The sequence below is a fragment of the Chrysoperla carnea genome, chromosome 3, assembly GCF_905475395.1.
Source record: "Chrysoperla carnea chromosome 3, inChrCarn1.1, whole genome shotgun sequence".
NCBI lineage: Eukaryota > Metazoa > Arthropoda > Insecta > Neuroptera > Chrysopidae > Chrysoperla > Chrysoperla carnea.
In genome coordinates, this window is record NC_058339.1 from 93,658,337 (window position 1) to 93,671,791 (window position 13,455).

General features: G+C 26.0%; 1 protein-coding gene across 1 annotated transcript in view; it reads left to right on the top strand.

The window, feature by feature from the left end:
• The first annotated feature begins 511 nt into the window (after positions 1 to 511).
• LOC123295252 (UNC93-like protein) overlaps positions 512 to 13,455 on the top strand; it is a 31,349-nt gene continuing 18,405 nt past the window's right edge. The window contains exon 1 of the mRNA XM_044876524.1: positions 512 to 547. The gene's annotated coding sequence lies outside the window, so the exon portion shown is untranslated. The remainder of the gene's footprint in view (positions 548 to 13,455) is intronic.

Consider the following 13,455-nt stretch of genomic DNA (forward strand, 5'->3'; position numbering starts at 1 on the left):
TACATAACTTGTACACACTGTACATGTGAAATACCTTCATTTAATAATTAATAAATGCATAAAATAAAATATTAATTATGTGTGAGATAAAAAAATAAAATACCTGTATATTTAAATTTAACCCATACGATGGATTTAATGGGTGTGTGTGTGTGTGTGGGGTTATACCAGTCCCTAACTGACTTAAAGTAAATAAGTAATGTTTACTTAATAATGAAAAGTGAATGTGATATTGATTACAATACTTACTAATTAAATTTATTTAAACTTAAGTAGTAGTTTGACTTAGTTTAACTTTTAGTTTAGCTTAACTTAGCTTCTTAACTCAGAATAAGATTCATTGTCAAGTCTAGTTTAATTAACTTAAGTATTGTAGTATGTTGTTTATCTACTAATAGTTTGTTTAATTTAGTTTGATTTAATGTGATTTAATGCGTGATTTAATTCATATAATTTAACACTTGAATTAATTAATGTGCGTTTTTGTTTAAAAGTTTTGAATTCAAGTGTGATTTATTTTATTTGAATTTCATTTTCTTACAAAAACGTAAGTTTTTATTTTTATTAAATTATTTACAATACATGTCGGTGTTTTAATACCAAAAAATTGAAAATGATTCAAAAATTGTTTTAGAAATTTTAATTATCAATTAATCATCTTTTTATAAGTCATTTGTGAAAATCATCATGTCGATTCTCTGAACGTTTTAGGAGAAATTAACTATCAAAATCAGTTTTATAGCTTTTTAAATATTGATGCATAAAAATTTAGAGAAAATTACGTATGGAAAAACGAGTTCCACTTGTTATAATTTCCTTTATAGGAAAATTTTTGTCGTGCTTTTAACTAATAAATATTAGTTTTTCAAATTCAATATCTTATGAAAACTTTTTATTGAATTTTTCGGGACAATTTATTACAAAATATCAATGTTTTAATATTAAACTACTGAACAGAAAGCATACGTAAATAGTTTACGTAAATCCCAAATTAATTCAAGATATACAGAAGATATTGGGTGGGATTGAGTCATTATCGAAATCATACACTTTTCTAACGCAAGTGACAAATTTTAGTGTTTTCTAGGAGTTTATGTAACTACAACTTAACACTTTTAATATTTTTTCAAGAATTTTAATATTTTTAAGTATGATTTGTTAAGTAAGTTATTGTAGAGATAACCATTTAAATTCAAATTGATGTAGATGTTAATAATTGTCTTTAATCTATTTATTAAGCTGAACGGTCAATATCAAATGAATACCAACATCAATAAGTATGTGTCTACATCACACCATATTATACATTGTTAGTAGATTGTTATATAAATAGATCGTATAACAATGGTATATAATAAGAAGCTTATCATCATTGTTAAAGCTTTAATTCATTTAGGATAGCTAATAGCTTAACATTGCATTCAATCATTACACGTTATTAATTCATATTATAAACCATTGATTTGTCTTTATAATCAATACCAATCTATATTCATATATTTATTATAGTGATGTAACGAATATACTTACAGTATATATGAAGTATAAATAAAATATCTCGTTTTATAGTAAATCCTAACCAAACCGAATTAAAACAGTAAAGGGTTGTTTATTTAAGTACGGAATCCTTGGAAACTAAAATAATTTATTTGTTTTGTTTCATAAAGTTTTGTGTTCTCATTAAAAACAAGGTTTATGATTTGTTTTTATTTGGTTTTTGAGAGAAAGTTATTGTTTACACCTCGAAAATCGAAAATAATCATTTTTTGATATCATTACATCTGAATTCTTTAGATATTTTAACAACTATATGTGCGTATGCGTACAGTATACGTCTTTGTCGTGTTGGTGATGAAAATTTCGAGTGTCAAACGAAAAATCATGGGAGTTTAAGTTTTTATTTTAATAAGGTTTCAATTTCATTTGATTTACAGTCGAATTAAGGCTTTGATTTGTTCTATAATTATTTACTATTTTTGAATTAAGGACTTTCCTCGGGAGGAGCAAAAAATATCTCATTTTCTTAGAAAAATCTTCAAATCATGTGGGTATATGCATTCTCAGTAGGGCCCTTTAAAGCAGGTATATACCGAAAATTTTACTTTTAATTTTTGTCTAATTTTCCAAAGTTCTAACAGAATTTATAATAAAAGTCTCAAGTATGATCTTATTATCTTTTTTTATGGAACTACAGATTATAAATTTTTAATTAACGTATACTTTTTACTATGATTCGAACAGAAAGTTAATGGTTTAGTTTTTAAAAGCTACATTCAACACAACACAGAATAGCATAGTTTTTTGTTATGTTTTTCATTAAAACAAGGCCTTTTTCTCACGAAATCTTAATAATTCATGCCAGCCAGACATACATACATGATACTACCTCACAATGGTTGTAAAAATAAAAATTCACGTCGGTTGAGTCTGATGCAATAAATTTAAATTATAACATAATAAAATATTCCTATTTTATTTGAAAATATCCATTTATTAATAGTGCTAAGTTTTCAATAAAAATAATATTTATTGGTAATCAATTAATTTTTCCAATCTTTTCCCACAATGGAAAGTGTAAATCTCTATATTTTAATATGTCATAAATAACAGGAATAATATTTCAATCAAATAAAAATTAAAATATGTTTTAAGTTTTATATTTTGTTATTCCATAAAACTATGAATGGAAAAAAAACCTAAATAATAATTTTTCTTTGTAAATATAAAATTTTCATTAAAATTTCATTACTTATGTTTATTCTTATTAATTGTACTCAAAAATTAGCATTTTATTACATTTTTATATCTTTAAAATAATTTTAAACTTATAAAAAATATCTATTTATATCCTGTAATATTAATTTCTATAAGTTTTCTTTTAAAATACAACTCAAAATACAACTATTTTGTAATCAAAAGTGACGGTACTGTCAGTCACGATTTGTTTTATTAATAAATTTGTTTTCTAAAATATTAATTCGAAAACCTAATGAAAATTAAAACAATTATATAAATCGAATTTAATTTGCACTTACCTTTAAGTGGATTTCTGCCGGTGTTGTTTATTGATGATAAAATCGGGAAAAATGTTATTATCGATGAATCACCAATTGTCGGTTGAAGATGCTATTTACCACCAATATATTAAGTCTGGTCCAAGTTCACTTATCTTATAAAATTGTACTAATTAAATAGTTTTTAAATCACTAAATCCTTCGTTATTAATCACTCACTAAACTCAAAAAACTAAATTTAATTTAATATTCCGAAACTAAATTTGTATATATTCCAAATTAACCGAAATATATGAATATTCCAAACTAACTGAAATCGACTATATAGCGCTAATATGATAACTTTTATGAAATGATAAAATTTAGAACTTTTATTTATTTATAAAAACTTATGTTTACAATTAAAATTACTTTTTGCGATTCAATTTGATGACAATATTTTTAGAAATTGATATATAAACACATAGAAGTCATATGAGTATATTCAAACACATAGAAGTCACATGAGTATATTCAAACACAACATAGAAGTCACATGAGCATATTCAAACACATCAAGTCATTTCAGAATATATATTTTTTTCTTCACATTTTTTTAAAAGTAGATATTAATAATAAAATTATTTTTGAATTATAAATATTGTTTTATTATAATATGATATTTATACAATTAGCTCTTTTAATTAATATTGATATTAATAATAAAAATATTTTTGAATTATAAATATTGTTTTATTATAATATGATATTTATACAATTAGCTCTTTTAATTAATATTGATATTAATAATAAAAATATTTTTGAATTATAAATATTGTTTTATTATAATATGGTATTTATACAATTAGCTCTTTTAATTAATGTAGATATTAATAATAAAATTATTTTTGAATTATAAATATGTTTTAGTATAATATGGTATTTATACAGTTAGTTTTTTTAATTAATATTGATATTTTATTCTTAATTTTAATATCTGATTACTTTAATAATTAGATAGGTATGGATGGCTAGCGCTATATCTGTGTAAAAATGTACAATTTTATTTTTTTTTTGATGAAATATTAATTACATAATAAATTTGTTGTTGCAAGTCTAATTATTTTGATATAAAAATTCTTTCATTCAACCAAAAATATCATTTTTAAAGACATAAAAATTTGAAGGTCATTTATTTAAAATAATATATTTTATTTTATTTAATAAGTGAAAATAACAACTAACTGAGTTGAATGTCTAAATATTCTTGTTTATGTTTTAATTTTATTTTTATTATTATAAAATACACTTTTTTTTATATTACCAAAAGCAAAACCTAAACGAAACCCTAAACTCGCACTTGAAACATATCTGAGAACACTTTACATTGAATTACCTTTTTTGTTAAAACCTGTTACAAACGGAACCGATTTTAACGTCCATCTCAATCAAATTACCTTTCAAATGAAACAAAAGAAATCCAATTCGGTTTAACCGTTTAGGCATTACGATGCCACAGACATACACACATAGCGGCCAAACTTATAGCACCGATTTTCTTAGTTGGGGGGTTAATAAAAGAAAACTCAGGAGAATTTATGTTGATATCGGGATATGTTAATATCACCCTGAGACACCCGGTATAAATACAAAACAGAAATGAATTTTCAATTTGTACTTAATAAAACTTTATTCTATAATCAATAATTACTTAATTATTATAATCACTTTTGTTATAATTAATAATTTCAATAATTAATGTTTTAATAAATTTTGAATATTTAGGTATATTTTGTCATATAAATTAGTTACCTATAAGTATTTAAGATTCAGGTAAAACCGTTACTAATTACTATTTAAAACGTTCTAATGAATTCTAAGAAACGATTCTTTAATTTATTAAAAACCAATCTATACAGACGATATTTTCAAGAAACATGGAAATATTTATTTTAAATTGGAAATTTGATAGCCAAGGCCATACAGACCTTTTTTGTACTTACCAAAAAAATTTGTTGATGTACTTAAAAAAAAACAGTCACTAATTTTAATTTTTTTTTTCATCTCTTGGAAAAAAATTGAAGGACATGTTTTAGATTTGACTGTCGTATCTGAGCCCATGGCAGTAAATCTGCACTTACACGGATTTCGAAATTTCGATACGTACAATATGAACAAGGTGTGTCAGGATATATCCTGGAAGAAATAGTTTTAGAGTATCTCACAACTCATTTTTTTTAAATGAAAAACATAAAATTTTGGACAAAAACTATAAATAAACAGATTGTAAATTATTTTCAAAATATTCTCAAAATTTATGGCAAATGATTTTAAATTTTTGCATAATTGTACCATTGCTGATTTTCGGTTTGACAAGTGAATGTTTTGTGTAGTTAGATATAGGTACAATAATATTTTTAGTAGATCTGTAGATCTATCACTACATATTATAAAACAAAGTCGCTTTTTCTGTCCCTATGTCCCTATGTACGCTTAAATCTTTGAAACTACGCAACGGATTTTGATGCGGTTTTTTTTAAATAGATAGAGTGATTCAAGAGGAAGGTTTTTATGTATAATACATCCATATTATAGTAGAGTAAGGGGTTGAAAGGGATATGCTTCAAAAACTAAAAAAGTTGTGCATCGATTAAGCTCAAATATTGACACGATATACAACCAGCTTCAAAGATCTGTTGTTTTTATCTACTTTTAACCTTCGGAGGGTAGAAAGGTGTAGCGAGAAAGTGGGAAGGAATTATCGAATATTTACAAATATACCTAAGTGGGGTATCAAATAAAAGAGCATGACGTGTACATTACAAAACTGTTATCCCACGCAAGGAAATGTGGAGAGAGGGGTGCAAGTGGGGATGTTGCCCAGCAAAGCGGGTAGTTCACAGCTAGTAAATTTACATAATACAAATGATGCACACAATTATTTAAGTATTTAGTACATAAATAAAATAAATACATACCATACCGTTTAGTTTGTTCTATCAATGTAATTTATCTCGTTCTGTAGTTCTGTAGCTAAAGCGAGCTATAAATATGTAAATACGTTTGTTTGTGGTTCTTATACCTTCAGAGCTGTATATCTTTAGTCAATAATTTGAGAGTTAGCTAGCATCATCCTCAAAAGCTTGATTTTAAAGATAGTTGAATTTAAAATATATTAGAAATTAGCTAGGGATGAAATACATCTGGAAATTTTCGTGTACTCGAACAAGCTACAAAGATTTTACTATGATTTTAAAATTTATTAGTTGGAAAAATGCTAATTTTAAAATTAATACATTTTAAAATTGATAATTCTTTGCCCATTTTTATACCATGTAAAATATACCAAAGTATAGTAAATTTAGTCCCAAATTTGTAACGCTTAAAAATATTGATGTTTCGACCAAAATTTTTGGTACAGGTATTCATAAATTTCATTTCCGCTTGTTCGTGTGAATGTTTGTTTGTCTCTCCGTCTGCGATAACTCAAAAATAAAAAGAGATATCAAGCTGAAAAACGTATAGCGTGGTTAGTGAGTTTAAGTTCGTAAATGAGCATTGTAGGTCAATTGGATCTTGAATCCGTAGAACAAGTCTCTTTAAATAAACGTTGCCAGCTCTTGTACTATAAACTTAACACCATTAATAAAATATAGCTCTGCACCCATAAATTATTGCACGATCTCCCCAAGTCATGTAATGTAATGCAATCTAATATAAAATTCTACTCTTATTATCATTATACTACAATATAACAACTATTTTAATGTGTTAACGTACAGAGAGTTCATCAAATGGTAATGGAGGATTTATAACAGTTATACAGTCAAGTATTCATACCAAATATTCGAACAAAATATAATTAAGGAACTTGTATGCTCAAAATTGATTCAAAAAACTATTTATATGCAAAAGTAAATTTTATTTGGTAATAATACAAATTTTGTGTCATGTCATAATGTTAATTAATAATTGTGTACAGTGTAATACAATTATTAATTAACATTATTACGTCAAAACAATGTTTTACGAATTTTTTTTTTGTTGGACGTTTTCGTTTGGCTTTTGAATAGGTGTTTTAAAATTGTCTGTAACTTTAAACAGTTTTGTTATAAAACTTATATGTGATCTTTCCATATTTGTTTAAAAAAAATTTGGTTCCAAATCCCAATTCCAAATTCTTTAAAGATATACACAAACCCCTTCAATAATTTATATACTTTTTGTACCTAAACTTAGATTGTTTAGAATATTCTACCTTAAACAATCAAATACGCTTCTATAGCTAAAAGCTATAATACATACGTATAAAATTATCATAACTATCAACTATAAAAGTTCCCAGCGCCATGACTACTAGTAGAGTAGAGTAGCTCCAAATATAAGCTCATTCTATAAACAGTACTGTGCAGTGTTTACGCTATTAAATTTAATAAACAATAAAACCACATAATTTCTATAAAATATGAATATTAATACATAATATATACATATACAGAGTGGTCCATTATAATCTATTTAAGCCAAGAGTGAAATTATAGTCAATTTGGGTCATACTTTTCAAATTTATGCCCAAATTTAATCTAGCTATAAAATTTTCGAAAACAGTGGGATCTTGGTACCGATATTTCGCAAAAACGTAAATGTGAGCTATGGATTGACAGAAAAAGTTGAAACAGAAATGAAAAATTTAACCGAAACTTAATAGGTTTCAAAAAAAAAATTTCATAATTATACAATTTTATTAAAATTTGTTTGTCTAGTTTAAGCTCTAGCTACTGGCGTCACCAGCTTCTAGAACAGGAGGGAAGAGGGGATTGTAATGGTTAAAAAGTTGTAAGATGTAGAACATTAAAATTTTGTAGAATAGAGAGTAGTCTAATGAAATTTCTATCTTTTGGTATTTTATAAATCGAGCAATAAAATAATTGACATTTGATTACATTTTGTTGTACTTGTCTTATATCCAGAATCATAAATGAGAAATTATTAAAGGACTAACAGTAACAAAATTATTATGTGAATTATTTCAGATAGAATGATTTCTGTATTACTGATATTCTTGCAAAGCTTAAAAACTTTTACAAACTTGATACAAAAAAAAATATATCTCACAAGCAATAAAATATGATGAAAATCAGTTTTGTCTGCGTTCCAAAAAAATTTCATTGATAAGGAAAGAACTATAGTAAAAAGAAAATTGTAGTGATTTTTATTTTTCAAGTTCATGGCTTGATGCTACACAAAATGTAGTGCTGGTTACACACTAGCAAGTTAAGAGTTCTCGACTATATACGATTCATTCAAAGTAATCTATACTAGTGTAAACCTACCTTTAGTTATATCTCATACATTTTTGATAGGCCCTTTTATTTCTCTTGTTATATTTTATTATTTTTGTCGTTACTTCCTTTGTATTTGTATTGTATGAAAAAACAATATTTTTGTATTTCAAGGCTACAACAAGGCTACACAAGGTCTTGGTTGTATAGTCAACTATTAAATATTTATACAGCAAACAGTTATAGCTCCTTCTTCTAAACAATTTCATAAAGTGTTTTCCCTTTTGAATATGTGAAGAACATTTTATTATATCGCTTTGTTTATTCATTCATTTTCTTTTTTTATCAAAATTTATGACAACCAAAGAAAATAACAACAATATGAAAATTTGCTTAAAACTGATCAAAAAATGCAAAAATACAAAAATTTTGTATTCCGACAAAATTCCTTGATTTGCTAATGAAGGTTATCACGCTATCAACTAGTATAATGTAATGTCATGCTGGCTTGAATAGCTTACAAAAGTAAGCTAATAATTTGTATTAAAAGTGGGTGAGTGGGTGTGTGTATGTGGATGGATGTAAACACATACTTTAGTTTTTTATGCAATACCGGAATCTTATTTATGGTTAATTGTTAACTAGTTTTAATGCTATTCAAAATACTTATAATAATTACTTAAATATCCTCTGTACAATGTCTTTTGGTATAACTTTTATATTTAATAAATATATAAAAATATAAATATAATTAGCTAAAATATTTTATACTCGACCCATACGAAATTCCGTATCCGCAGTTACCGTAACTTGTTGCTACCCCCCATAAGAGGACCTAAAACTGTGTTTAATGTGATCAAAGGACTTTAAACTATCTCATCTACCGTAAAAAAAATGAACATTCACCATTACTTGTTCAAACAACCGAACTAGCTTAAATGATGTTCATTTTTCAACAAGTTTCATAAATATTTAAATGTAATGATAATATTTAATATTCATAAATAAATAATTTATTTATCTTAAGTAATTAATAATATATAAATAAATAAATTACTTACTTAACAATAAAAGTGAATGTGAAACATTTATAATAACCTACAAGTAAAGTAAAGTAGTGTTTACACTTCAATAATTATTATACTTAAAATTATTATTTGGGCTGGGGCTGGCTTTATAAATTTATCACTTTTTATATAAAATTATTTATTTATTATTATTGAAATCGATTGTTATATAAAGAAATGTCCTTGCTTTAGCAAAAAAAAAAACTGAATGTTATTAAAACGCCAAATAGCTTTGATGAACTAAAATGGAAGATCCAGGCCCAGTTGGTTAAGGCGTAACGAGGTCCGAGGTATGTTAGGGTAGCGGGTTCGATTCTCGCCGTCACAACAAAATTAATTTAATTAATAGTTGTGATAGGCTGGTGTAGTGCATGGTATGTGCATGAAGGAGGTGCACTCAGCTTCTGAAATTGAGGAGCTGATAAATGAAATTATCAGCGGAAAGGTGGTGGTAAAACACATACATGGTATCACAATGGGCTCTATTGCCTAAGTGTGTCCTTCGTGGACAGCCAATATAACCTTAACGCTTAATTTTCAAAATAAAAATTATTGGAAAACTATAAATATTCGATTTTAAGAAAAATGTGTTCTTAATTCAATATCTGAAAGAACTCGCTTAAATAACGCAGCACCTGTACAACGACTTTGTATGATATATTTAGAAAATTTTTTATTTGTTCGAATATTTCATTAAAAAATATGTCAAAACCAAATTTAATAATGACGTCATTAAAATAATTTGAAAATTTTGAAATAAAAAGAATTTAATTAATATTGAACAAAACAAAACAAAAAAAAATTATGTAGGATAATAATTCAAAAACAAAAAACTTGAATCGATTCAAAGCTTAAATAATACAATGGAATGAATACTGACATGGCTGCCCTAAAGGAATTTAATAATAATACCTAATTAGGCATCTATTTGATATAAAATATATTTTAACGAACGAATATGCTAACAGCAGGCATGGATGGTATTGTTATCAATAATCAATCAATAAATGTCTACCCCATCAGAGGACAGAGGGCTGGAAAATAGCATCTGAAACGGAACTATTTATCCATTTCCTATCTATTTATATAAGCATATCTATAGTTCATAATATATAGTACTACCTCGACACACCCGGAATTCGTCTCCCACAGCTATCAGGACAGATAAAAACTTGCTAGAGTAATAATATATAAGATAGATAGACAGATATTAAATTATAATGACATCAAATATTACGAAATATTTGATGACCTTAGTAAGTATACACTGGGAATCTATTATTAAGTCCTGTAGGATATGAATGTATTATACAACGAAAATATATCAAAAAACTGTGTTTGTGTGAGAAATGGGAAGAGAAATTATATTACTCAAATTGTCATAAAATACTCCCCCAGATTTAATATGTTTTGACACCTTCCACACAGGTTGTTTAATTTAAAGTTCTATCATTTTAAATGAAAAACCTTTTGTTACAGTAAAGGTATGAATGAGAGAGTTATTGTTTTGTAAACATAATTATTAAAATATATACAGTATTACACAAAATATTATTATACATATCAAAAGAAAGTTGTAGGGTTTTATGGGGGATATCATGTTTTGACTTCAGATAAGACCTAGCTCTTCGGGTTGCTTTAATAGTCAATTTAATTCCTAAAAGGTAAGAGATAAAATAACACTTTAAATTAAAAGTTGATCCTCATAAAAAACTTGACAACTTTTGGCTAAAGCAGTGCTTCTTTCGATTTAATTAAGGCACATTTCCTTCAAAAGCTAAGGATTTTCGAAAAATGTTTTGAATAAACAATAATATTTTTAATAATTCTGTGCGCAGCGTAAATACACCGTACATTTTGTGACAGACAAATGTCTAAAAGTTCATTTTAAATTCATAATTAAAATATTAACTAACTCTCACAAGTATTATGTTCTACATTTGAACATACAAGGTTTGTTATTAATTATCATTTTATTTTAAAATTTTAACACAATGTTTGACAGTCAAATACACAGACATACCTACTAAATACTAATCATATTAGATGTTTTAATAAGGTATAAGGTTTGTTAAAGGTAATTAGTAGGTACTTTTAAGGTATATAAACAAATTATGGACTACGAACAGTTACAACCTAAAAACAATGATGGGCTTTTATTATATTCAAATGTACGGATGTGTGACCTATTGTGATGAAACTTAATATACTTACTTTGTTTCATTTATTTTAAAAATTATATCTACTACATATTTATTTGGACAAATTAGAAATAATTAGAGAGAGATTTAATACCTAAAAACAGTTCGTAGAGCAAAAGCTGCGTTAGTTAAGCGAATTTCTGCTAATTTTTTATCTGACGTCAGCCCAGAAATATCGAAATTAATACGAGGATATGCTTAAACTGAGCGTGTCTTTCTTTATAAACTCGTCTACTGAGTTTTTGAATGAATATTCCGATCAACTTCTACACCAAAAATTTTGAGAAATATGACTGTTTTCGTCAGTATTAAAAAACTAAGGTTTCTATGACATTGAAATAATAAAGAAAGTGAATTAATCGAATGCCCTTCAATTTCTTTCTAGAAATAAGAAAATAATGTAAGAAATCCATGAGAAAACGAAAGACAAAGAATAAATTTAACAAAAATAAAAATTAATACCCATGAAAGATAAAAAAAAAAAGAAAGAATTTGCAAGGGCAAGTTCATCGACATAATTCACAAACTAGGAAGACGGATTATAAATATTAAATTACGTGAAACAATCGATTTTCAAGGACAAACAACACACATACTTAAAACTTATGTATAGTTCAGTTAAGTAAACTGTTAAGTATTGATCAGTAATTAGTTAATACTAGCTTGATCCGTGAGGAATTACGCTTCCCGTAGTAATCTTAACTCGTGGCTAAAAACAACAAACAAATTTAGAGTAAAAAGTGGTGTGAAAAAAGTCAAAAGTTCTTATGTAATATTAGGCGAACATGTATTAAAAATAGCAATTATATTTCTAGAATATTAGAAGAGATTGCCTAATAAACTTTTTATTTAAATTTAATTACATATATGATATTTTTCCTTCAAATTATTTGTCTAGCTGTTTATTCCTAAGTGGTACATTTTTAAATCGTGAGTTAGAAAATTGAGGGATGAATCATGGAATTTGATAAAGGAATAAGGAAGGTAAGTGTAGGACAGGAAAAAACTTGCTAAAGTAATAATATAAAAGATATGCATTGATATTTTAATTGTTCTGTTAAATAATGAAAGTTAAATTTATTATTATTACCTTTATGTATAAATTGAAGGCCAAGGTCAGCTAGAGCAGGCTCTCAACTATAAACCAATCAATCGTGAATCGATTCATTACTCACTTGGTTTATTACCATTGTTTATCAAAGGGGTCCGTCCAGGTGATGGAAGCAGACTATTTTTACTTTATAATATTTATTATCTAATTATAATTATTTTATGTTCTCATTCTTTAAAAATAGCAACTTAACACGTGTACAACATATACAGGATGTCAGTGGCATCGTAGCGCCTAAAAGGATGAACCGATTTTGATATTTTTGTTTCGTTTGAAAGGTAATTAAATTGAGTGGAGAAATGTTCTTAGGTAAACTTTAAGCGCAAGTTTAGGATTCCGTCAGTTCATTCCGTTCAGTTTTTACACGAAAAGTTGACAGGGGTTTTTCAAATTTTGTAAAATTAAAATAAAACTTGACAAACATCTTTTAAGAAAGACTCTAAGAACTGATGTGCCGATCCATTTTTCAGACTAAATACCCGTCTATGATATGAGATAACTTTAATTATATATATTAAGTAATAATAAAATATTTAAATCTTGGATCGTGCATAAACGTGATCTGTTTTTTTAATAAAATTCTAATAATATGAATTATATTATTATAATTCTAATAATTCTAATAATATTCATCTTTTTGTTTTTTGTCACATGGAAACGATTCAATATCTAATTATAATTGAAAACGTGACTGAAACTACCGTCACTTTGGTTGGCAAAATAGTTGAATTTTGAAAGAAACCTTGGAAATAAAAATTATAGGATAGAAGATAAGAACTTTAAAATTATTTTAAAGATATA